This window comes from Cebidichthys violaceus, unplaced genomic scaffold (assembly GCF_023349555.1).
Source record: "Cebidichthys violaceus isolate CVI_PGR_0920_01 unplaced genomic scaffold, fCebVio1.0.p SCAF_1, whole genome shotgun sequence".
Taxonomy (NCBI): Eukaryota; Metazoa; Chordata; class Actinopteri; order Perciformes; family Stichaeidae; genus Cebidichthys; species Cebidichthys violaceus.
The window spans coordinates 1,893,067-1,906,804 of NW_027176262.1; positions in this window are offsets into that span (position 1 = coordinate 1,893,067).

Consider the following 13,738-nt stretch of genomic DNA (forward strand, 5'->3'; position numbering starts at 1 on the left):
AAGTGACATCCTGCACCAACACACCCAGTCCTCTGCTCACAGCAGCAGAGTGAAGGTCCAGATGCCGCCTGTCGTCCGCAGTAACTGACAACTGTATCATTTGGTGCAATCAGGACCTTCAAAAAGTTTTAATAAAAAAAAAAAGCTGATTTGTTCATTCTGGCATATTGTGGAAACCCGGTTAATTTGTGTTTTCTGTTAAAGTTGGCCTCTTCCTGTCAAATGAATGCCTGAAACCCATAAAGGTTTCCTATGGGCACACAGGAAGATGCATGTTCAGCTACCTTACTCACTACTCCTGCCCTAAATCAAATGTGAACATTGGAGAGAAAAAAGAATACCTGCTCTACATCCATCCCCCCGGTGCAACATTTCACCCCCGGTGCATTTTCATCCATTACGTAACGGTTGTAAAATGGTAAAGGGGTTATTGTTTGACAAAGGACTACTTTGGGTTGAAACTTAAACCAAATAAAGCTTTAGTGAAAGCAAGATGTGATGTTTAGTCTTCTCTTTTCCCCTCTCTTCAGTATTGACTCAGTTAATTCCCTGCGCCTGAGATGAAGTTCTATGTGGAATGTGCAAACATTAGACTCCGTAGGGACGGCAGCCCTGTTTCTCTCCGGTGTATCTCAGCACCATGGTAACTCACCGTGGGGTAGATGAGGGCTCTGTCCGCTGACAGACACTGTCTGGCTGAGGAGATGTGGGTGGGTGGGGGGGGGGATTCAATATGTGCAGGACATCAGCCATTCACACGTATGCATGCGCTCACCTGCCCACTGAGGGGAAACAGTGTGGAGCCCGGCGATGTCGTGCTGAAGGAAAATATTTTTCTGTGGTTTGAAGGTTTTCTTTGCCCATCATTCCTCTCGTTGCCCACTATACCTCCACCAGAGCCGCCACACTGTTGTGCAATAACGCAGCAGACTGTGAAATAGGTAATCATGTCACACCATGTGCCAGTGCTTGCAGAATAAAACATACTTTCTTTCCACCACCGACGGAGGAACGACGCCAGAACAGTTTCCTCAGCTGACCTCGTCCTCCACTAGAGTGATCCTGTTCCTAAAGAGAAGGTGAGCTGACGTGACCTCCTGCAGCAAAAGCTTCCATTTGTGTCAGACACCTGAATGCCTCAGCGATCGACGGATTACGAGACAATGGGCCCCGGGGCTCAGACATGGAGGCCCCCGACCCCTCCTGCATTATATCTGAGAGACACCCAGGTCCAAAGCATTCACAGCTGTTTCTTGTCTCTTTCAGTAACATCCTGGAGGTGAACAAAAATAACTTGAAATGTTAGTAGTAGTTTTGCATTTCTTTATGATTGTTTTGCATCTCTTTGTGGTTGTTTTGCATACTTTTGTGGTTGTTTTGCGTCTCTTTGTGGTTGTTTTGCATCTCTTTGTGGTTGTTTTATGTCTTTGTTGTTGCTTTGTGTCTCTTTGCAGTTGCCTTGCGTGTCTTTGTAGTCGTTGGTGTCTCTTTGTAGCTATTTTGCCTCTCTTTATAGTCACTTTGCATCTCTTCGTGGTTGTTTTGGGTCTCATTGTAATCAATTTGTGTCTCTTTGTTTTCTGTGTGTGTGTTTTCTGATTTGCAGTTTTTATCTGCAGGACATCATTTGTCAATGCCTTTCAAAACTGTTACACTACCACTGTGGTTTGGTTAGGTTCAGGCTCTTAAACGACCTGGTCACAGCTTTATCTCTTGAACGTATCGTTGGGCGTTTGCTGAAACAAGTGATCCTCAGGAGAACCGTCTCCTGTCGAGATGTACTTGAGATGAGTATTAGAAAATCCACACATTGCTCTTGCTGCTGGAGACCAGCCAGGGTGTAAAGAGCTCTGGAGAGTCTCAAGGCAAAGATCACTCAGTGATAAGCACTGAAAAAAACAAGCTAAAGTCATATATAATATCTTAAAACATATCCAATGTACCAGCAAAGTGTCATGGTCATGCAGTTCACTACTCATGAGTCATGTTTGGTTTTTGTACATTTTCCCGTCTTTTTGATTGTCTGCCCTGATCAGCTTCACCTTTTTGGACTCATGGTTTGTAAGCTTTTTATTAAAAGTATTTTCTTTTAATGTGAGTTCTGTAATTGGGTCCTTCCTGTCTGTGCTGTTCCCTGAATGTCACACAAACAGGGATACTCAGTTATTCTCGAAGTCAAAGTATGTCGTAAAAATGTCATCATATAGCATGCCTTAAAAGAATGTTGTGAAAATGTCTCGGTATAGTATGACATTAGAACTTTGCAAAACATGTCTGTGTAAAGAATGCTGTAGAAATGCAATAGGTTGCCATAAAATTGTCATAATATAGTATGCCCTGTCATTTAAAGTGAATAGTATCAGTATGTCATATACATGTCTTAAAAATGTCTTAGTATAGTATTCCAATAAAATGTCGTAAAAAATGTCATACTATAGTTTGTAATGAAATGTCGTGAAAATTGTCATAGTATAGTATGACAACAAATAATGCACAAAAATGTCATTGTATATCGTATGCCAGAAAAAAATCATTAAAAATGTAATATTATAGTATGTCATATAAATGTCATAAAAAGTGTCAAAGTATAGGATGCCATAGAAATGTCATTCTGATTAAGGCACAAAAATATAAATAAATATATTTTTAAATGCCATGACAATGTCATGAAAATGTCATAGTATAGTATGGCATCAAAATAACATAAGATTTGTCATAGTATGAATTTCATAAAAAAAATGTGTGATTCTAGTATGTCATAAAAATTTACAAAATGTCATTGTATAGTATGTCATAAAGAATCATAAAGTCATAGAAATATCATGAAAAATGCCTTAGTATAGTAAGGCATGAACATTTCATTAAAAATATGTTATTATAGTATGTCATAAAAATATCATAAGAAATGTCACAGTATAGTAAGGCATACAAATAACATAAGATTTGTCATAGTATAAATTTCATTAAAAAATGTTTTAGTATAGTATGACAAACATTCTAATTATAGTATGGCATAAAAAATAATTAAAGATGTCAAAGTATGGTATTCAAATATAATACCATACCATTTTTATGACATACAATACGAAGATTAATTTTTTTTGGGACATTTTAATGACATACTATACTAAGACATTGTTTCACAATATTTTCATGACATACTATTCTATGACATTTTATAAGACATGTTTATGACATACTATACAAAGATTGTTTTAATAACATTGTATGCATACTATAATATATAATATTTAATGCCATACAACACTGAGACATTTAAAAAATATATTTTTATGACTTACTATACTATGACATGTTCATGACATTTTTATGGCATACTATACTTTAACTTTTTTTAAAGAATATTTTATCCATTCATTTTTATGGATACTACATGATTATTCTTTTAGATTTTTGTTGATAACTATACCATTTCATGACATACTATACATTTTTATGAATACTATATTATGGTATGTTTATGATATTATCATACCAGACTATATAAAGATTGTTTTGGACATGTTTGTGCATAGTATACACTGACATTTTTATGACAACATTTTAGTCATATTTTACTATATGACATTTGTTAAGACATTTGTTAAGACATTTTTACACCATACTATACTATGACACATAATATAGTATCGCTTATAGGATGTTATTTAACAAACTAACCTATGACTTATTTACATAATATACTATGACCTTTCACATTTATATTAATACTATATTGTCTTTTTATGACTTCTTTTCTTTAAGTAAAACTTACTTTGTTTTAAAAAGGCAAAATTTCCGACAACAACTTGGCTCTAGTTTTATAATAAGTACATCATTTTATATTCAAATTGTTTTGATGTGTAGATTATTAGGCGCTGTTATGAATCTATAATTCCTTGTTGCTGTGTACACTGAACATTTGAACTGGGGAGCTGGATGGCCAAAAATAAAAATGTGACGTTTAATCAGTCTGGATATCTGGAAAAAGTAAGTCTCTTATTTCTAAGTTTGGAATTTAAAGGAAATCTATGTGTGTAATAAATCTATTTTTGTGGATGCAGTTTTAACATCTGTCATGGGCAAAACACAGAAAAGATTCTATTTCGGAGTCTTCCAGCGTCACACTGAGGAGTCACAGAGGTGACAAAATGGAAGAAGAGAGTTTGGCTGCACACTAGCCATGCCCTCAGATAGTCTGTTTATGTTTATAATCAACCTAATTATGAAAATATATTACCGCATGTGGCTGGCGAAGATGTAATGAGCTCATGTTCTCTCTTTGGAATGTAAAAAACTAAAGACCACGAGCTGACTTCACCCATCTGGTACATGTTTTATTTTTAATAAGATGCACACCTTCTGAGCCCACCTTGACTCAACATGTGACTCAAACCCTCTCGTCACCTGATCCCCCGTGAAACATTGTGTAAATGTTGTTCAGAGACGTTAACTGGAGGGCCAACGTGTCCCTGGAGCAGACGATACGACGCTAACGCTGCTACATCAGGGACGCATTAGCTCCGAACATACGCACATAACGCGCTCTACCTTTAACGCGTTAGAGCGTTATGCTGGCCGTCACTCATCCGCACAACAGCTAATCAAAATCCAACACACATTATGAAGCTGCAGCGTTCAAGTTGGGACAAATAAGTTTGATTTCAGGTGTTTTCTTTGTGTCTTCCATCAGTTCTCAGAATGAGCCTCTCTACATATATAACAATAATAATCATCTCACTGGCCAAAGAGTCAGAAGGAACCGTCTCTCAACACGTCGTCCAGCTCTGGACACATCATAACTGTCCGAGCTGTTTCTTTAGGTGCACCGTTCTATTGCTTTTAGGGCGATGATGTCACGGTGTAATGGATCCACGTCTATAACACGCTAACGCTTGACTATTGTAAAAACACGTTTTTGTCCCTATATATATATGTTTTCTTCTCTCTGCTGTTATTTCTATTTGAAGACACAAAGATGTGAAACAAACTAGCGCCTGTGTGTTCACACACACACACACACACACACACACACACACACACACACACACACCAACAAGATTAAGAGTCTGCAGCTATGCTAGGAGGCTACGGTCAGCATGCTAATATGCTACCAATGACAATGCTAACGTGCTAAGCTAAGATGGAAGTTCTTGTGCCAGAGATCAAAGATTACAACAGAAGAATTAGAAAAAGTTCAAATATAAACATCTATGAACAATAAAGTAACACGTATGAAGTGTATAAGAAGAAACACTGAAAGACACAATAAGAGGGAGGTGAACAAAGTAAAACTAACTCAACATGAGAATAAAAACAAGATTAAACATATAACGTGTAGACAAAGTACTTCTAACATCAGCGCCTAGTAGAAACTGAAACAGAAATAGGAAAAAGAGTAATCTTCACCATCTTATGTTAGCATGTTAGCATGTTAGCATGCTAACATGCAAAACATTTCAAGTTTGTTAAATAAATTGATTTGCTCACAAAAAATGCTCTACAACTTTAAATTAAAGAACTAATAGAACGTTGTGCACCAGAGAGTTTGTTCTTACACGTCTTATTAGGTTTATTCTAATGACCTGTTGGCCATTACAGCAGTAGTCCATGGTCAGACGGTTTGTTGGGGTTAATAAGTTGCAACTAATATCTTTAATAAAGGGTAATAAATCATTCTTTAGAGGACGAAAGGAGCAGGAGCTCGTCTGTGTTGAAGGAAGTGAAAGGTTAAAGGTTAACTCGTTGAGTCGTCGTTGTGAACGTGTCGAGTTCAGAGGAGAACAACACGCACAACAATGTGCAGATCACTTCATAATCAATCAAACCAGGAGTAAACCAAGTCAGCTGTCTCAATAGCAGGTCACGGCCCACACACCGTCCACATGGAATAAGAAACATTAAAAGCTCATCACACACACACACACACACACACACACACACACACACACACACTGTTTTCAGCATTAAACACCGAATTATCCAAATATTCACTCTGGACATGAGCCACAGTGTGAAGTATTTACATTGCAATCAGCTGGGCTGAGTTCCCCTCACACACCCTGATCCAATAAACAATCAATGTTTCAGTCACTGGAGAGAGAGGAAACTACAATCATCCTGAAATATGTTTCTACACGCTGGCTTGTACAAACGGAAAAAAAGAAAGCATCCCACCCTGCTTCATGGTGTGTTTGACTCTAAATGGAGCATCATGTACTAAATGAACATCATGCTGTATTGAAGAAGACTGTAAACTAGAGATTGAGACCATAAACTCATGTTTACAATGTTTACTGAGGGAATAAATCAAGAGAGAAGTAGAGTCATTTTAGACTAGACTTCTATACAACCAGAGGAGTCGCCCCCTGGTGGACACTAGAGAGAATGCAGCTTTAACTCATGAAGCTTTGACTTCACTCATCAGACCTTTGGTTTCCGTCTGGATGCAGCTTGCCTGATCACATATTCCTAACACACAACACAGGCTTGATTGTTTCTGCAGCTAACATGACATTAACAGTCACTCTCGCTCTTGTTAAGAAGGTATTTTCACAGCCACACGTCTTCTCTGGGGACAGCGGGACCAGAGCAGGTTGTTCCTGGACGCCGTCCACGCCTCTCCCTCTCCCTCTCTCTCTCTCTCTCTCTCCCTCTCTCTCTCTCTCTCTCTCTCCGTCCAGCTGTGAAAACCTGCAGCCGCCTCACATCTGGCAGCATCAGCCAGACGTCAACCCGGTCTGAGGTCACCGCTGCTGTCACCGAGAGTCACCAGCACTCGGCCGTCGATCACGGTCCAGCTGCAGAGTGTTGGTGGGTTTGTGCACTAATGTGGTGCTGTAGATGTGACGTGTGCTAAACTTGTATTAATGCACATTTTTAAATGAAGACTTAATCATATTACTGTAGTGTTAATGTATAGTGTGTGTGTATAGTGTGTGTGTATAGTGTGTGTGTATAGTGTGTGTGTGTATAGTGTGTGTGTATAGTGTGTGTGTATAGTGTGTGTGTATAGTGTGTGTGTGTATAGTGTGTGTGTATAGTGTGTGTGTATAGTGTGTGTGTATAGTGTGCCTCACAGCACCAGGGTGGTTTTATTCATGTGGTTCGTTTTGTATTCGACATACGAAGGAGGAAATATTTAGCATATAAATAGAAAGAAAGACATTTAGCAGTTAGTTTACGACAAACAGCTGAGCCCAGTGACAGAGTGGCGTTCCTGTCTCCACTGCGTTTGATAGAACAGATGTGTTTCTACTTTAATCTACCCAGTATTCTACCTGCTGAACCACACAGAGCTGACTGGAGGTTAAATCAGCCAACGTTGATTTATTTCTCAAGTAACTGCTGTACAATGGAATCTATATAGTATCTCTCTATATACATAGAATCTATATATAAGTGTCACCAATGATATGGAGGCTCCACGTGTTTTGAATATTAAACTACTGGCATGTTTCAGCCTCTCCTCTCCTCTGTGTTTGATGAAATATCACAATATTTAAGCTTCGTTTTGGCTGCTTTTTCCGACGGGAAGCGTCACACACGATGTGTTCAAGGACCGTCGGAAAGATGGAAGTCTGACAATTATGACAGTTGTTACAGCTTCTGGCTGTGATTGACGGTGTAGTTCTGGCGATTGAGACGTGTTGCTGGAGAACACATCAAAAATGATTGAATACATTTTTTGTACGATATCATAAGAACTGTTGACAGTAAAGCTACAATGAAGAGCTCGTAATGCTCCGGGTCAGAAGTCCATAGAGAACAATATGCAAACATTTCAGCTTCATAAGGTGTCAGACATGTCGGCGCTGTGTTTGAATTATTGCGCTTAAAATTAATAAATCAATGCGGCTTCAATGAAAATCAAAGTATCACCAAATTGGCTGAACTTCATATCCGATGATTGTCTCTCCACAGTCATTCCATCAGCTGAACACACCGTGATGTTCTTCTCAGGTAGCCAAAGCGCTCCGGCCCAAACTCGGCCCATCCGGAAGAAAACGTGTTCGTGAGCCTCCGGATGAACGACGCCCCCAGAACCGGGACCACATGTTCCGGGTCGAGTCCGGCCGCTGACACTGCCATCGTCATCGTTGGGCCGTTATCTGAAACAACCCGGCCTCCACGTCCGGGTGCCGACTCGGCCGAGACTCACATGTACTGACCCGTACAATTCTAGTTCTACACCTCTGATATGTATGTGTGTGTGTGTGTGTGTGTGTGTGTGTGTGTGTGTGTGTGTGTACCATATATGGGGGGGGGGGCTCGTGAGTGTGTGAGTGTGTGAGAGAGAGAAGGAAATCTCCCCTCCAGGCCAGACCCACCACATTAGTTAGTAACCACACAGCATGTTGGCCAACACTAACAGCTGCAACGCCTCGCTGGCTTAAATGCTCAGCTAGACACCGGCGTCCAACCGCCACGCCCAAAGCCAGAGCGGCCCGAAAATCCCCTCGCTCCACGTCTCTCTCTCTCTCTCTCTCTCTCTCTCTCTCTCTCTCTCTCTCTCTGCATCTTGCATTCATTCTCAGTCTGCACTTTGGAGCTCCAGGTAACGCAACACTAACAAGGCCCACATGGACCCAGGAGATTTGCATTCATCCACATTGATCCAGACCGGCCCTCCCAAAAGATAGACGCAACCGCGTCTGCACAACCGCGCCTGCACGCTTCTCTCCCGCTGAAGTCGGTTATGTCATAGTGTCAACATGTTGGCAGCCGAGACAAGAGCAGATGTTCTGCATTAGCATCTGGGGGCTAGCTACAGCGCTCCCAGTGGGAGGAAACGCGCACTGTTGTCGAAGGTCCACACGGTCGCAGGGATCTGCTGTTACATTCGGACGGACTTCCCGTACATATGTGCGGCCGTGCTTTTATGATTAGCATTATGTAACTAAAGAGATGATACGCAGCTAATCGGACGCTGATCGCTGCAGCGTGAAGTGAGCACAGCGTGGCTCCGGGCTCCTTATTACCGTCCATAAGATGCCGCCCGTCACGTACGGATGCGGTTGCATAACGCTCACACTCGTGCACGCGGCAGCAGAGCCTCCTCTCCCGCCCCCTTGGGACGCTCCGCTGTCATTGTAAGAAATTTCTCAGCACTCCGAGCCGATGTATTGACCAGAATCGATGGTGACAATCAAGTCAAACAGAAGAGGAATGTTAATCTCATGAGAGAAATACTACAATGACCAATCAGATAATCGGATTAATGGGGGGCGGGAAAGTGCTGCCCCGCGTTAGCCCCTCGGTCTGAGCACGAACAAACGGCACAACTGTTTGGAGACGTTATCGTCAAAATCATATGCCTCCTCTGCTCCTCCTCTGGCTTGCTGTCATGTGGCCGGAGCCCAAGAACAGCATGAAGCACAAAGCTCCAGCGTGGGGGCCGAAAGAAAACCACCAGGAACCCGACCTCGAAAAAGAATCTCTATGAATAATTCTCAGAAAGAGGAATTATGAATATTCACTACGTCACGCCAATGTGTGTGTTTGAGCGCTAACGTCTTCCAAATGTGCCGTGACACACGGGAGGATGACATCATGAACGCATTAAACCCATTTTTTTATTTTTTTGGAAAGTCCCTGTGTGTTCTCCGGTGAGACCTGTGAGAGCAGCGATCACAACACGGCGACGCACTCTGACCTCAGCTACCTCCAGAGACGGCTGACCAACCACACAGGCATGTTCCCACCGATCAGGATCTCTGTGTGTGTGAATACCTACATATATGTGTGTGTGTGTGTGTGTGTGTGTGTGTGTGTTCCCACCAAGCGGTCCCAGAGTCTGCAACAGGTGCAGCTGATTAACTAATCCCCCTCTCTCTCTCTCTCTCTAAGAGGAATTTTGCGAGAGGAAAAAGCTCCTCTCCCGGTGGGAACGTTTGCTTTTTTTTTTTTCTTCGTCCATTTGGCTCCGGTCCAGGTGGAATAGAGAGATCTCAGCTGCTCTCTGGATCGACGCTTCTCATCCGTCAGCCTCCGCGACTCCGGGGCAACAAAAGCCGGAGGCCGTAATTGGTTTAGGTAGCGGCCGTCGCTCTGAGGATGTTAAAGCTCTTCAACGAGCATTACGACGTGTTCCAACAGTGGTTTATGCTGCTTTAGTAGCAATGCAAGTCCTTATATATTTGCAGAGGTTTGTGTGTTGCGATCACATTGCATGCTTATTGTAAAAAGAACAATTTTGTCTTGAAATGGGAGGAATCTCTTTTAAGTACAGTGGATGTAAAACTCATCCCGCTGTAATTCAGAAATCAATCAACAATGGATTCATTAAATGAGAAATCCAAACACAAAGAAAACAAAAGGTGAGGTGCTACAGATGAACGGATGACTCTTACCGACATACAAATGAGTGTTAAATGAAGCCACAGCCTCGTCTTTCATCAAAGAGGATGTGAGTGTTCTCCTCCTCCAGCTCCTCTTCTCTTCTTCTCTTGTCATAATAACACCTCTCCTTGTTCCTTCCTCCCTCTACTTCCTGCCTCTGCTTCATCCTCACCGGTCCTTGTTACCTGAATCCAGCTGTTGCTCGAGAACGTTCCCTCCACGAACGTTCTCTCGTGATTACAACGCTCCACGGGGATTAGCTTTAGCGGCGCTAACAAGGAAAGATAAAGGGTTCCTATTGGCAACGTGTCCAGTGTTTATATGTGCAACATGACAGAATCTACACTTCCCCCACTGAAACCCATCCACTGATCCGCATCCGTTTGGCTGAATCAGTATCAGCTGTTTCTGGTTGTAAGTGCCACAGATAGGGAAGCGTATCGTCGGCATATTGTCGTCAGTCCAAAAGTAAAACCTTGATGTGCTTGATGTGTAACAGCAACACACGCTCATGTTCCCATCAACTCAAACAATGTGTCTACACGTTCTTTATCCTGCGTTGTTGTTGTATAGTGAACAGTACTGTCGTGTTCTTGAGTTTTTATACTACATTACATCTCTTATTAGTCTGTATTTTCTGCACAGGGACTACATTTGTAAATTAGCTTATAGCTAACTGTGGTTAGCTAAGAAGCTGTATGCTGTCCCTGTCAAATAAATACAATAAATAGATAAATAATACACATGATTACAGATTAAAGGTAGTCTTACAGATGCATTAACAGATGTTTGGAGGGTAGATGACCACCCTGACAGACACAACCCTGACATGTGTGGCGTTCAGGCTCTCGTGAAACAGTAACTTCTGTTGAGGTCCTACAGTTCTCTTAAGCTTGAGGAAAATTCATGAACATTTGGATAAATATGAGCATTGGATCGGACAGAGATCGATGGTAAAGGAATCAGTTTGGCTAATTTAAAAAAGGTACCAACACGATAAAAGTAGCTGGTTTATCTTAAGTGACTAGGAACAAGTATATTAAAGCTGGTTTGCTAAAAGAAATGCTGCAAATGAGATTGTAGAGTCCACCAGTGTATTTAAAACAAGAATGGTAAATTAGGCAAAAGAACGTACTGCCACTACTAGTAATCTCGTTGACTTGAATGTTGACTTTTGGTTTCACACGAGACACAAACACCGGTGTCCCGGGTGAAAGTCCGGTGTTTTTGTGTGACCAGGTGATCATGAGTCCTCCCCGTTTCCACCCTGACATGTGCAGCAGATCCTCTTTCAGACCATGCCGGTGAGGCGTACTGACGGATCTTGTCATGAGGTTTGATCTCCGAGTGGTTTTCTGGTCTCACCGGCGTCCCCACCTTTCAGCAGAACTCACACAACCGCTCAGATGAGTGATGAAATGATCTCTAAGCCGAAAGAACAGCAAGTCCACATGGACGCCTGAGAACCTGAAGACACTTGCGGCATTGTTACGAGCAGTGACTCTCTTCCTGTTGCAAAGACGACAACGTTCCTGTCTCATGTCGGCGTCTAGTTAAAGCGCTGAAGATGTTTTGTGCCTCTAAACGAGTCAGCGTCGTGTGATTTATTTGTCTGAATCAGTGTCGCCATTCAGCTTTCCAATGTTCAGTGTTTGTAAAGGAAAACTGTTGTCAAATATGAAAACAGGAGGATGTATTCCTTCCAAAATCCCTTCAATCACTCATCTGCTTTAGCACTTGACTGACAAAGAGCCGCTTGGCTTTTGCTCTCCGGACACATGCTGCAAATATCAAGTGAGATAAAACAGGACAAATGCAGATACATTCATCTTATAGAGGGCGAGTTGTTCTCCATCAATGAGACGCCAGGATCAACATCAACCACTTTATTTACTAATTGAACTGTCAATGAAAAAGATAAATCTTCTAAGGCCAGAAAATGATAGTTTCAATAGCTGTGTTTCCATTTTATGTGCATGTTTGAAGTATCCCAAAAAACCTTTAACTCTTGCTTCAGGTGTTTTTGACTTTGTTGATGAGAGTTGATGTCTAAGGAATTACCTTAAGAAGAGCTTTGAAGAGAGGCTGTTATTACCTGACCACCTCTTCAGCGCTGGTCTTCATGGTCATTACACTGATGAACTAAAGAGCCACTGCAGCAGTGATGTAGTGACACTGAAAGGTATGCGGGACCTCTGAGGTCACCAGCTGATGTTATCTCACTGAGTAAAGAATGTTTGATGGCTTTACGACGGCAATTTGAGGATGAGCAAGACCCTAAAACCCAGAGGACAGGAAGTGAGAAACACTAGATTCAACTGCAGCTGGAAGAGGTTTGACAGTTGATAACAGCGGTCCATTTTATAAATGATCTCAATTGTGTTTGTCTTGTTTTTGACTCCTAGTCGTGGACCTTCGACATCGACTCCAGATGAGGAAATCAGTCCTTTGAAAGGTAATAAATACCACTGACGGACATCAACCCACGGCCCGGCTGGATGTGCCAGAGGAGATGAGAAAACACTCAGTGATGCATTCAACATCGGATGGAGACGCCCACATGAACCCTGCAACATCACCTCGTGATTGATGGTCAGAAGCCGTTTATTGCCGACCTCTGCAGATTGGTTCAGTGGTCCTGACCCGAACTCGGTTTATCTTCTGTTTATTCTAAACAAACTGCTGCTGGAGGAATCATAATTCGTCCAGGACGTCGGGTCATTAATCAGTGACAGATGGAGACAAAGAGGTTATCAATTTAAAGAAAAGTCATGAAATATCAGTGGCTCTGCATGATGTTGTCTGAGTCAACCTGTGTTTCCTGTTGAAGATCATGGCTTCAACAGATGCACCATAAAAACCTGTTCCAAAAGAAACGTGTGCTGGATCCACTAACGTGGTCCGAAGCCTTCTGTCTGAAGGGGAACCAGGAGAGGCTGAGCAGGGTTAAGAGAAGAGAAGTGATAGAAAGAAAGAAAGGAAAGAAAGAAGTGAGATAGAAAGAGAGAAAAAAATGAAAGAAGTGAGATAGAAAGAAAGAAAAGAAAGAGTGCCAAGAACGGAGCGGTACGGATGTACGCTGAGATAATAGACGGAGGGATGGAGGGATGAAGGGATGGAGGGATGAAGGGATGGAGGGATAGAAAATAGATGGATGGAGGGATGGATGAATGAAGGGATGGAGGGATGAAGGGATGGAGGGATGGATGGATGACGGGATGGAGGGATGGATGGATGGAGGGATGAAGGGATGGATGGATAGACGGATGGACAGAGGGACAGATGGAGGGATGGATGAAGAGATAGATATATAATAGACAGATGGAGGGATGGAGGGACAGATGGATGGAGGGATGGATATATAAGATGGAGGGATGGATATATAATAGATGGATGG